The sequence below is a fragment of the Loxodonta africana genome, unplaced genomic scaffold (assembly GCF_030014295.1).
Source record: "Loxodonta africana isolate mLoxAfr1 unplaced genomic scaffold, mLoxAfr1.hap2 scaffold_166, whole genome shotgun sequence".
Taxonomy (NCBI): Eukaryota; Metazoa; Chordata; class Mammalia; order Proboscidea; family Elephantidae; genus Loxodonta; species Loxodonta africana.
Window position 1 is genome coordinate 172,497 of NW_026974914.1, and position 12,931 is coordinate 185,427.

Sequence of the window (12,931 nt, forward strand, 5' to 3'; positions counted from 1 at the left end):
GGTGACAAGACTGAGCCAATGGCAGAGATCTGGCCCGCCAGGCAGATGACACAGGGCCCTCCATTATGACCTATGACACCTAGTGGCCACAGGATTTGAGCACACCCTGGGAAAGCCTACGCAGGCACAGGGGAGCCCCTGGTTCGGACTGGTTCAGGGCATTGGCAGAGCAGGCCAGGTACCTCTTTCCCACTTTCCTGAGGATATCACTACGCAAGGCATCCCCACTCAGCATCTCTTGCCTCTCTCTGTCTCTCTCTGGATGTGTTCATTCTCTGAAATCTCTTCCTTCTCCCCCTGAGTCACTTCACAGCTTGGAGTGCCTGATAGAGTGCCTAGAGACCAAAGAGCAAAGGGGGAAGGCCTCTGGCTCTACTGGTTGCCCATGGGCACACAAGATCTGGTAGTTTATCTGGAAGGTCTAGAGAGTAGTGACTGATGGGGTAGCTACATCACCGGCGGACCCTGGCCAGGTGAAGCTTGCTGACATGCGGCAGCCTCTCCGGAGACTACTACTTCCGCTGGTAACATTGTATGCAAATACCTGGCTGAGTGCGAAGGGCAGAAAACATTGACACATACCTGCCAGAGGCCTATCCTGGGTCTGAAGAGTCCACCCCGGTCTCCAGCAACTCATCATCTCAGCACACACTTTGCCTGCACACAGGGAATCCGCCTCTCTCCACGAATGCCTTCTCCTGCTAGGAAACACACGATGGCACTCAGCCAAAGGAGAGCACAGGTAAAGTCAACTGAAGCCCGCATTTTCAAGATTTTGCCCTCTGCTGGGCCACAGCCTCCGGTGGCATACTGCATGTGCGTCACTTCTCCGAAGACAAGGCCGAAATCCGGGCATCCAGGGCCCCAGCAGTCCAGAGGCTGCGCATGGCGGCATACGGATCACCTCTTTGCCACGTACAGGAGGGAGGCCTCGGCCCTAGACTGGCTCCGCTAGAGCTCCACGACCTCAGCTATTTTTCCCGACCTTTGGCCCGTGCCCTTGTCAGTGTGTCACCTCTAGTTACACTACACCTCCGACCACTCTCGATCCGCCACCTGCGGATACCTGAGCGTGGACATCAACATCTATCACTGTCTGCAGTGTCACAGGTCACTAGGTTTCTAGGCTCAGGCTGACCTTGGCTGTCTTCTGCCCAGGCAAGGAGCTTAATCCTTCAAAGGAAATGAGGACGCGTGGTCACTGGCCGACATCCTTTCTTTCATCTACACAGCGGTCTAGATGAGGGTAAAGAGGCCAGGTGGGCCAGGTGAAAGCTGAGTGCGGGGCCTAAGGCTTCCTTCCCAATCACCATGGAGACAGCCACCGCAAGGCTGGCCGGAACTTCTGACGGGGACGGGTCACAAACTCTGAGCCAATAGGAGAGGTCCAGCCTAACCGGCCGGTTCCGCAGAGCCCTCCATTTTACCCACGGACACGCAACGGCCCCTTCTGTCCTTGGCCACAAAATCGAGGGCACCCAGGGAATAACTTCACAGTAGGCAACCCCTGATGTGGACACGTTCGACATACTGGGACAGCAGGCAGGTACCTCTTTTCCACTTACGCTACGATATCAGTAGGCAAGGCGCCCTTCCTCAGCATCTTCGGCCCCTCTTTGTATGTGTTCTTTTAAAGAAATCTCTTTTTTCTACCCCTGAGACACATCACAACTATGAGGGGCCTGAGAGGGAACCTGGAGATGAAACAGGGGAGGCTTCTGGCTGTACCGCTTCCCCGTGGCTAGAGAATAGCAGTTAGTCTCTCTGGAAGCTCTCAGCTTCTGTTGATCGACATGGGCAATACGGTAGGGGCGGACCCTGGCCAGGTGGAGCTTGTGGGCACATGCAACCTCTGGGGGAAGAATAATTCCGCTGCTGCTTTGTATGGTGTAAACCTCCCCACGCCAAGTGGGATGGGCACAGAACATTGACCCACACCTGCCAGGGGCCCTTCCTGGGACTAAAGATCCCAACCTGGTCTCAACCTTGTCACCTTCTCAGCACATACCTTTCCTGCACACATAATCCTGCCTTTCTCCGTCGGTGCCTCATCCTACTAGGAAAAAAGCATGCCGCTCAAAAAGGCCGATGCCAGAGAAATCGAGGAGACACTGCCATTTTCCACATTTTTGCTGTCTACATATCCCCGCCTCCGGTGGAAGGCTGCCTATGTGGCCGGGCTGCGAAGGCAAGGCCGAAATCCTGGCATCCTGGGCCCCAGCAATCCAGTGGTTTATGGACGTGGGGACCCGGATGACATGTTTCCCACATACAAGAGGAATCCTTGGGCCCTTCACTGGCTCGCCATTCAGCTCCGCGACGTCCACTACTGGCCCTGGCCTTTGGCCGGTGCCCCATTGCGCGAGTGCTCCGGAGCCATGTTTCTCCACCCATCACTATCATTCTGCCACCAGGGGATATGTGAGTGTGGGAGTCACCATTTGTCTGTCACTGGCAGCAGTGCCACGAGTCACTAGACTTCCAGGTACCAGCTGACCTAGGCTGCCTTCTGCCCCAGGCAAGGTCCGGAATCCTTTATCCCAGATGCTGACACCTGGGCACTGGCCGACATTAATTTTTATCAACACAGAGGTCTGAGTGAGGGTCAGCAGGCCAGCTAGGTGAAGTCAAGGCCAGGTGGGCGGGACTAAGGCTCCTTTGCCATCACCATGGAGACAGTCCCACCACCGGAAGAGTAGGCGGAGCGTATGATGGGCCCGGTGACAAGACTGAGCCAATGGCAGAGATCTGGCCCGCCAGGCAGATGACACAGGGCCCTCCATTATGACCTATGACACCTAGTGGCCACAGGATTTGAGCACACCCTGGGAAAGCCTACGCAGGCACAGGGGAGCCCCTGGTGCGGACTGGTTCAGGGCATTGGCAGAGCAGGCCAGGTACCTCTTTCCCACTTTCCTGAGGATATCACTACGCAAGGCATCCCCACTCAGCATCTCTTGCCTCTCTCTGTCTCTCTCTGGATGTGTTCATTCTCTGAAATCTCTTCCTTCTCCCCCTGAGTCACTTCACAGCTTGGAGTGCCTGATAGAGTGCCTAGAGACCAAAGAGCAAAGGGGGAAGGCCTCTGGCTCTACTGGTTGCCCATGGGCAGACAAGATCTGGTAGTTTATCTGGAAGGTCTAGAGAGTAGTGACTGATGGGGTAGCTACATCACCGGCGGACCCTGGCCAGGTGAAGCTTGCTGACATGCGGCAGCCTCTCCGGAGACTACTACTTCCGCTGGTAACATTGTATACAAATACCTGGCTGAGTGCGAAGGGCAGAAAACATTGACACATACCTGCCAGAGGCCTATCCTGGGTCTGAAGAGTCCACCCCGGTCTCCAGCGACTCATCATCTCAGCACACACTTTGCCTGCACACAGGGAATCCGCCTCTCTCCACGAATGCCTTCTCCTGCTAGGAAACACACGATGGCACTCAGCCAAAGGAGAGAACAGGTAAAGTCAACTGAAGCCCGCATTTTCAAGATTTTGCCCTCTGCTGGGCCACAGCCTCCGGTGGCATACTGCATGTGCGTCACTTCTCCGAAGACAAGGCCGAAATCCGGGCATCCAGGGCCCCAGCAGTCCAGAGGCTGCGCATGGCGGCATACGGATCACCTCTTTGCCACGTACAGGAGGGAGGCCTCGGCCCTAGACTGGCTCCGCTAGAGCTCCACGACCTCAGCTATTTTTCCCGACCTTTGGCCCGTGCCCTTGTGAGTGTGTCACCTCTAGTTACACTACACCTCCGACCACTCTCGATCCGCCACCTGCGGATACCTGAGCGTGGACATCAACATCTATCACTGTCTGCAGTGTCACAGGTCACTAGGTGTCTAGGCTCAGGCTGACCTTGGCTGTCTTCTGCCCAGGCAAGGAGCTTAATCCTTCAAAGGAAATGAGGACGCGTGGTCACTGGCCGACATCCTTTCTTTCATCTACACAGCGGTCTAGATGAGGGTAAAGAGGCCAGGTGGGCCAGGTGAAAGCTGAGTGCGGGGCCTAAGGCTTCCTTCCCAATCACCATGGAGACAGCCACCGCAAGGCTGGCCGGAACTTCTGACGGGGACGGGTCACAAACTCTGAGCCAATAGGAGAGGTCCAGCCTAACCGGCCGGTTCCGCAGAGCCCTCCATTTTACCCACGGACACGCAACGGCCCCTTCTGTCCTTGGCCACAAAATCGAGGGCACCCAGGGAATAACTTCACAGTAGGCAACCCCTGATGTGGACACGTTCGACATACTGGGACAGCAGGCAGGTACCTCTTTTCCACTTACGCTACGATATCAGTAGGCAAGGCGCCCTTCCTCAGCATCTATGGCCCCTCTTTGTATGTGTTCTTTTAAAGAAATCTCTTTTTTCTACCCCTGAGACACATCACAACTACGAGGGGCCTGAGAGGGAACCTGGAGATGAAACAGGGGAGGCTTCTGGCTGTACCGCTTCCCCGTGGCTAGAGAATAGCAGTTAGTCTCTCTGGAAGCTCTCAGCTTCTGTTGATCGACATGGGCAATACGGTAGGGGCGGACCCTGGCCAGGTGGAGCTTGTGGGCACATGCAACCTCTGGGGGAAGAATAATTCCGCTGCTGCTTTGTATGGTGTAAACCTCCCCACGCCAAGTGGGATGGGCACAGAACATTGACCCACACCTGCCAGGGGCCCTTCCTGGGACTAAAGATCCCAACCTGGTCTCAACCTTGTCACCTTCTCAGCACATACCTTTCCTGCACACATAATCCTGCCTTTCTCCGTCGGTGCCTCATCCTACTAGGAAAAAAGCATGCCGCTCAAAAAGGCCGATGCCAGAGAAATCGAGGAGACACTGCCATTTTCCACATTTTTGCTGTCTACATATCCCCGCCTCCGGTGGAAGGCTGCCTATGTGGCCGGGCTGCGAAGGCAAGGCCGAAATCCTGGCATCCTGGGCCCCAGCAATCCAGTGGTTTATGGACGTGGGGACCCGGATGACATGTTTCCCACATACAAGAGGAATCCTTGGGCCCTTCACTGGCTCGCCATTCAGCTCCGCGACGTCCACTACTGGCCCTGGCCTTTGGCCGGTGCCCCATTGCGCGAGTGCTCCGGAGCCATGTTTCTCCACCCATCACTATCATTCTGCCACCAGGGGATATGTGAGTGTGGGAGTCACCATTTGTCTGTCACTGGCAGCAGTGCCACGAGTCACTAGACTTCCAGGTACCAGCTGACCTAGGCTGCCTTCTGCCCCAGGCAAGGTCCGGAATCCTTTATCCCAGATGCTGACACCTGGGCACTGGCCGACATTAATTTTTATCAACACAGAGGTCTGAGTGAGGGTCAGCAGGCCAGCTAGGTGAAGTCAAGGCCAGGTGGGCGGGACTAAGGCTCCTTTGCCATCACCATGGAGACAGTCCCACCACCGGAAGAGTAGGCGGAGCGTATGATGGGCCCGGTGACAAGACTGAGCCAATGGCAGAGATCTGGCCCGCCAGGCAGATGACACAGGGCCCTCCATTATGACCTATGACACCTAGTGGCCACAGGATTTGAGCACACCCTGGGAAAGCCTACGCAGGCACAGGGGAGCCCCTGGTGCGGACTGGTTCAGGGCATTGGCAGAGCAGGCCAGGTACCTCTTTCCCACTTTCCTGAGGATATCACTACGCAAGGCATCCCCACTCAGCATCTCTTGCCTCTCTCTGTCTCTCTCTGGATGTGTTCATTCTCTGAAATCTCTTCCTTCTCCCCCTGAGTCACTTCACAGCTTGGAGTGCCTGATAGAGTGCCTAGAGACCAAAGAGCAAAGGGGGAAGGCCTCTGGCTCTACTGGTTGCCCATGGGCAGACAAGATCTGGTAGTTTATCTGGAAGGTCTAGAGAGTAGTGACTGATGGGGTAGCTACATCACCGGCGGACCCTGGCCAGGTGAAGCTTGCTGACATGCGGCAGCCTCTCCGGAGACTACTACTTCCGCTGGTAACATTGTATGCAAATACCTGGCTGAGTGCGAAGGGCAGAAAACATTGACACATACCTGCCAGAGGCCTATCCTGGGTCTGAAGAGTCCACCCCGGTCTCCAGCAACTCATCATCTCAGCACACACTTTGCCTGCACACAGGGAATCCGCCTCTCTCCACGAATGCCTTCTCCTGCTAGGAAACACACGATGGCACTCAGCCAAAGGAGAGCACAGGTAAAGTCAACTGAAGCCCGCATTTTCAAGATTTTGCCCTCTGCTGGGCCACAGCCTCCGGTGGCATACTGCATGTGCGTCACTTCTCCGAAGACAAGGCCGAAATCCGGGCATCCAGGGCCCCAGCAGTCCAGAGGCTGCGCATGGCGGCATACGGATCACCTCTTTGCCACGTACAGGAGGGAGGCCTCGGCCCTAGACTGGCTCCGCTAGAGCTCCACGACCTCAGCTATTTTTCCCGACCTTTGGCCCGTGCCCTTGTGAGTGTGTCACCTCTAGTTACACTTCACCTCCGACCACTCTCGATCCGCCACCTGCGGATACCTGAGCGTGGACATCAACATCTATCACTGTCTGCAGTGTCACAGGTCACTAGGTTTCTAGGCTCAGGCTGACCTTGGCTGTCTTCTGCCCAGGCAAGGAGCTTAATCCTTCAAAGGAAATGAGGACGCGTGGTCACTGGCCGACATCCTTTCTTTCATCTACACAGCGGTCTAGATGAGGGTAAAGAGGCCAGGTGGGCCAGGTGAAAGCTGAGTGCGGGGCCTAAGGCTTCCTTCCCAATCACCATGGAGACAGCCACCGCAAGGCTGGCCGGAACTTCTGACGGGGACGGGTCACAAACTCTGAGCCAATAGGAGAGGTCCAGCCTAACCGGCCGGTTCCGCAGAGCCCTCCATTTTACCCACGGACACGCAACGGCCCCTTCTGTCCTTGGCCACAAAATCGAGGGCACCCAGGGAATAACTTCACAGTAGGCAACCCCTGATGTGGACACGTTCGACATACTGGGACAGCAGGCAGGTACCTCTTTTCCACTTACGCTACGATATCAGTAGGCAAGGCGCCCTTCCTCAGCATCTATGGCCCCTCTTTGTATGTGTTCTTTTAAAGAAATCTCTTTTTTCTACCCCTGAGACACATCACAACTATGAGGGGCCTGAGAGGGAACCTGGAGATGAAACAGGGGAGGCTTCTGGCTGTACCGCTTCCCCGTGGCTAGAGAATAGCAGTTAGTCTCTCTGGAAGCTCTCAGCTTCTGTTGATCGACATGGGCAATACGGTAGGGGCGGACCCTGGCCAGGTGGAGCTTGTGGGCACATGCAACCTCTGGGGGAAGAATAATTCCGCTGCTGCTTTGTATGGTGTAAACCTCCCCACGCCAAGTGGGATGGGCACAGAACATTGACCCACACCTGCCAGGGGCCCTTCCTGGGACTAAAGATCCCAACCTGGTCTCAACCTTGTCACCTTCTCAGCACATACCTTTCCTGCACACATAATCCTGCCTTTCTCCGTCGGTGCCTCATCCTACTAGGAAAAAAGCATGCCGCTCAAAAAGGCCGATGCCAGAGAAATCGAGGAGACACTGCCATTTTCCACATTTTTGCTGTCTACATATCCCCGCCTCCGGTGGAAGGCTGCCTATGTGGCCGGGCTGCGAAGGCAAGGCCGAAATCCTGGCATCCTGGGCCCCAGCAATCCAGTGGTTTATGGACGTGGGGACCCGGATGACATGTTTCCCACATACAAGAGGAATCCTTGGGCCCTTCACTGGCTCGCCATTCAGCTCCGCGACGTCCACTACTGGCCCTGGCCTTTGGCCGGTGCCCCATTGCGCGAGTGCTCCGGAGCCATGTTTCTCCACCCATCACTATCATTCTGCCACCAGGGGATATGTGAGTGTGGGAGTCACCATTTGTCTGTCACTGGCAGCAGTGCCACGAGTCACTAGACTTCCAGGTACCAGCTGACCTAGGCTGCCTTCTGCCCCAGGCAAGGTCCGGAATCCTTTATCCCAGATGCTGACACCTGGGCACTGGCCGACATTAATTTTTATCAACACAGAGGTCTGAGTGAGGGTCAGCAGGCCAGCTAGGTGAAGTCAAGGCCAGGTGGGCGGGACTAAGGCTCCTTTGCCATCACCATGGAGACAGTCCCACCACCGGAAGAGTAGGCGGAGCGTATGATGGGCCCGGTGACAAGACTGAGCCAATGGCAGAGATCTGGCCCGCCAGGCAGATGACACAGGGCCCTCCATTATGACCTATGACACCTAGTGGCCACAGGATTTGAGCACACCCTGGGAAAGCCTACGCAGGCACAGGGGAGCCCCTGGTGCGGACTGGTTCAGGGCATTGGCAGAGCAGGCCAGGTACCTCTTTCCCACTTTCCTGAGGATATCACTACGCAAGGCATCCCCACTCAGCATCTCTTGCCTCTCTCTGTCTCTCTCTGGATGTGTTCATTCTCTGAAATCTCTTCCTTCTCCCCCTGAGTCACTTCACAGCTTGGAGTGCCTGATAGAGTGCCTAGAGACCAAAGAGCAAAGGGGGAAGGCCTCTGGCTCTACTGGTTGCCCATGGGCAGACAAGATCTGGTAGTTTATCTGGAAGGTCTAGAGAGTAGTGACTGATGGGGTAGCTACATCACCGGCGGACCCTGGCCAGGTGAAGCTTGCTGACATGCGGCAGCCTCTCCGGAGACTACTAATTCCGCTGGTAACATTGTATGCAAATACCTGGCTGAGTGCGAAGGGCAGAAAACATTGACACATACCTGCCAGAGGCCTATCCTGGGTCTGAAGAGTCCACCCCGGTCTCCAGCGACTCATCATCTCAGCACACACTTTGCCTGCACACAGGGAATCCGCCTCTCTCCACGAATGCCTTCTCCTGCTAGGAAACACACGATGGCACTCAGCCAAAGGAGAGCACAGGCAAAGTCAACTGAAGCCCGCATTTTCAAGATTTTGCCCTCTGCTGGGCCACAGCCTCCGGTGGCATACTGCATGTGCGTCACTTCTCTGAAGACAAGGCCGAAATCCGGGCATCCAGGGCCCCAGCAGTCCAGAGGCTGCGCATGGCGGCATACGGATCACCTCTTTGCCACGTACAGGAGGGAGGCCTCGGCCCTAGACTGGCTCCGCTAGAGCTCCACGACCTCAGCTATTTTTCCCGACCTTTGGCCCGTGTCCTTGTCAGTGTGTCACCTCTAGTTACACTTCACCTCCGACCACTCTCGATCCGCCACCTGCGGATACCTGAGCGTGGACATCAACATCTATCACTGTCTGCAGTGTCACAGGTCACTAGGTTTCTAGGCTCAGGCTGACCTTGGCTGTCTTCTGCCCAGGCAAGGAGCTTAATCCTTCAAAGGAAATGAGGACGCGTGGTCACTGGCCGACATCCTTTCTTTCATCTACACAGCGGTCTAGATGAGGGTAAAGAGGCCAGGTGGGCCAGGTGAAAGCTGAGTGCGGGGCCTAAGGCTTCCTTCCCAATCACCATGGAGACAGCCACCGCAAGGCTGGCCGGAACTTCTGACGGGGACGGGTCACAAACTCTGAGCCAATAGGAGAGGTCCAGCCTAACCGGCCGGTTCCGCAGAGCCCTCCATTTTACCCACGGACACGCAACGGCCCCTTCTGTCCTTGGCCACAAAATCGAGGGCACCCAGGGAATAACTTCACAGTAGGCAACCCCTGATGTGGACACGTTCGACATACTGGGACAGCAGGCAGGTACCTCTTTTCCACTTACGCTACGATATCAGTAGGCAAGGCGCCCTTCCTCAGCATCTATGGCCCCTCTTTGTATGTGTTCTTTTAAAGAAATCTCTTTTTTCTACCCCTGAGACACATCACAACTACGAGGGGCCTGAGAGGGAACCTGGAGATGAAACAGGGGAGGCTTCTGGCTGTACCGCTTCCCCGTGGCTAGAGAATAGCAGTTAGTCTCTCTGGAAGCTCTCAGCTTCTGTTGATCGACATGGGCAATACGGTAGGGGCGGACCCTGGCCAGGTGGAGCTTGTGGGCACATGCAACCTCTGGGGGAAGAATAATTCCGCTGCTGCTTTGTATGGTGTAAACCTCCCCACGCCAAGTGGGATGGGCACAGAACATTGACCCACACCTGCCAGGGGCCCTTCCTGGGACTAAAGATCCCAACCTGGTCTCAACCTTGTCACCTTCTCAGCACATACCTTTCCTGCACACATAATCCTGCCTTTCTCCGTCGGTGCCTCATCCTACTAGGAAAAAAGCATGCCGCTCAAAAAGGCCGATGCCAGAGAAATCGAGGAGACACTGCCATTTTCCACATTTTTGCTGTCTACATATCCCCGCCTCCGGTGGAAGGCTGCCTATGTGGCCGGGCTGCGAAGGCAAGGCCGAAATCCTGGCATCCTGGGCCCCAGCAATCCAGTGGTTTATGGACGTGGGGACCCGGATGACATGTTTCCCACATACAAGAGGAATCCTTGGGCCCTTCACTGGCTCGCCATTCAGCTCCGCGACGTCCACTACTGGCCCTGGCCTTTGGCCGGTGCCCCATTGCGCGAGTGCTCCGGAGCCATGTTTCTCCACCCATCACTATCATTCTGCCACCAGGGGATATGTGAGTGTGGGAGTCACCATTTGTCTGTCACTGGCAGCAGTGCCACGAGTCACTAGACTTCCAGGTACCAGCTGACCTAGGCTGCCTTCTGCCCCAGGCAAGGTCCGGAATCCTTTATCCCAGATGCTGACACCTGGGCACTGGCCGACATTAATTTTTATCAACACAGAGGTCTGAGTGAGGGTCAGCAGGCCAGCTAGGTGAAGTCAAGGCCAGGTGGGCGGGACTAAGGCTCCTTTGCCATCACCATGGAGACAGTCCCACCACCGGAAGAGTAGGCGGAGCGTATGATGGGCCCGGTGACAAGACTGAGCCAATGGCAGAGATCTGGCCCGCCAGGCAGATGACACAGGGCCCTCCATTATGACCTATGACACCTAGTGGCCACAGGATTTGAGCACACCCTGGGAAAGCCTACGCAGGCACAGGGGAGCCCCTGGTGCGGACTGGTTCAGGGCATTGGCAGAGCAGGCCAGGTACCTCTTTCCCACTTTCCTGAGGATATCACTACGCAAGGCATCCCCACTCAGCATCTCTTGCCTCTCTCTGTCTCTCTCTGGATGTGTTCATTCTCTGAAATCTCTTCCTTCTCCCCCTGAGTCACTTCACAGCTTGGAGTGCCTGATAGAGTGCCTAGAGACCAAAGAGCAAAGGGGGAAGGCCTCTGGCTCTACTGGTTGCCCATGGGCACACAAGATCTGGTAGTTTATCTGGAAGGTCTAGAGAGTAGTGACTGATGGGGTAGCTACATCACCGGCGGACCCTGGCCAGGTGAAGCTTGCTGACATGCGGCAGCCTCTCCGGAGACTACTACTTCCGCTGGTAACATTGTATGCAAATACCTGGCTGAGTGCGAAGGGCAGAAAACATTGACACATACCTGCCAGAGGCCTATCCTGGGTCTGAAGAGTCCACCCCGGTCTCCAGCGACTCATCATCTCAGCACACACTTTGCCTGCACACAGGGAATCCGCCTCTCTCCACGAATGCCTTCTCCTGCTAGGAAACACACGATGGCACTCAGCCAAAGGAGAGCACAGGTAAAGTCAACTGAAGCCCGCATTTTCAAGATTTTGCCCTCTGCTGGGCCACAGCCTCCGGTGGCATACTGCATGTGCGTCACTTCTCCGAAGACAAGGCCGAAATCCGGGCATCCAGGGCCCCAGCAGTCCAGAGGCTGCGCATGGCGGCATACGGATCACCTCTTTGCCACGTACAGGAGGGAGGCCTCGGCCCTAGACTGGCTCCGCTAGAGCTCCACGACCTCAGCTATTTTTCCCGACCTTTGGCCCGTGCCCTTGTGAGTGTGTCACCTCTAGTTACACTACACCTCCGACCACTCTCGATCCGCCACCTGCGGATACCTGAGCGTGGACATCAACATCTATCACTGTCTGCAGTGTCACAGGTCACTAGGTTTCTAGGCTCAGGCTGACCTTGGCTGTCTTCTGCCCAGGCAAGGAGCTTAATCCTTCAAAGGAAATGAGGACGCGTGGTCACTGGCCGACATCCTTTCTTTCATCTACACAGCGGTCTAGATGAGGGTAAAGAGGCCAGGTGGGCCAGGTGAAAGCTGAGTGCGGGGCCTAAGGCTTCCTTCCCAATCACCATGGAGACAGCCACCGCAAGGCTGGCCGGAACTTCTGACGGGGACGGGTCACAAACTCTGAGCCAATAGGAGAGGTCCAGCCTAACCGGCCGGTTCCGCAGAACCCTCCATTTTACCCACGGACACGCAACGGCCCCTTCTGTCCTTGGCCACAAAATCGAGGGCACCCAGGGAATAACTTCACAGTAGGCAACCCCTGATGTGGACACGTTCGACATACTGGGACAGCAGGCAGGTACCTCTTTTCCACTTACGCTAGGATATCAGTAGGCAAGGCGCCCTTCCTCAGCATCTATGGCCCCTCTTTGTATGTGTTCTTTTAAAGAAATCTCTTTTTTCTACCCCTGAGACACATCACAACTACGAGGGGCCTGAGAGGGAACCTGGAGATGAAACAGGGGAGGCTTCTGGCTGTACCGCTTCCCCGTGGCTAGAGAATAGCAGTTAGTCTCTCTGGAAGCTCTCAGCTTCTGTTGATCGACATGGGCAATACGGTAGGGGCGGACCCTGGCCAGGTGGAGCTTGTGGGCACATGCAACCTCTGGGGGAAGAATAATTCCGCTGCTGCTTTGTATGGTGTAAACCTCCCCACGCCAAGTGGGATGGGCACAGAACATTGACCCACACCTGCCAGGGGCCCTTCCTGGGACTAAAGATCCCAACCTGGTCTCAACCTTGTCACCTTCTCAGCACATACCTTTCCTGCACACATAATCCTGCCTTTCTCCGTCGGTGCCTCATCCT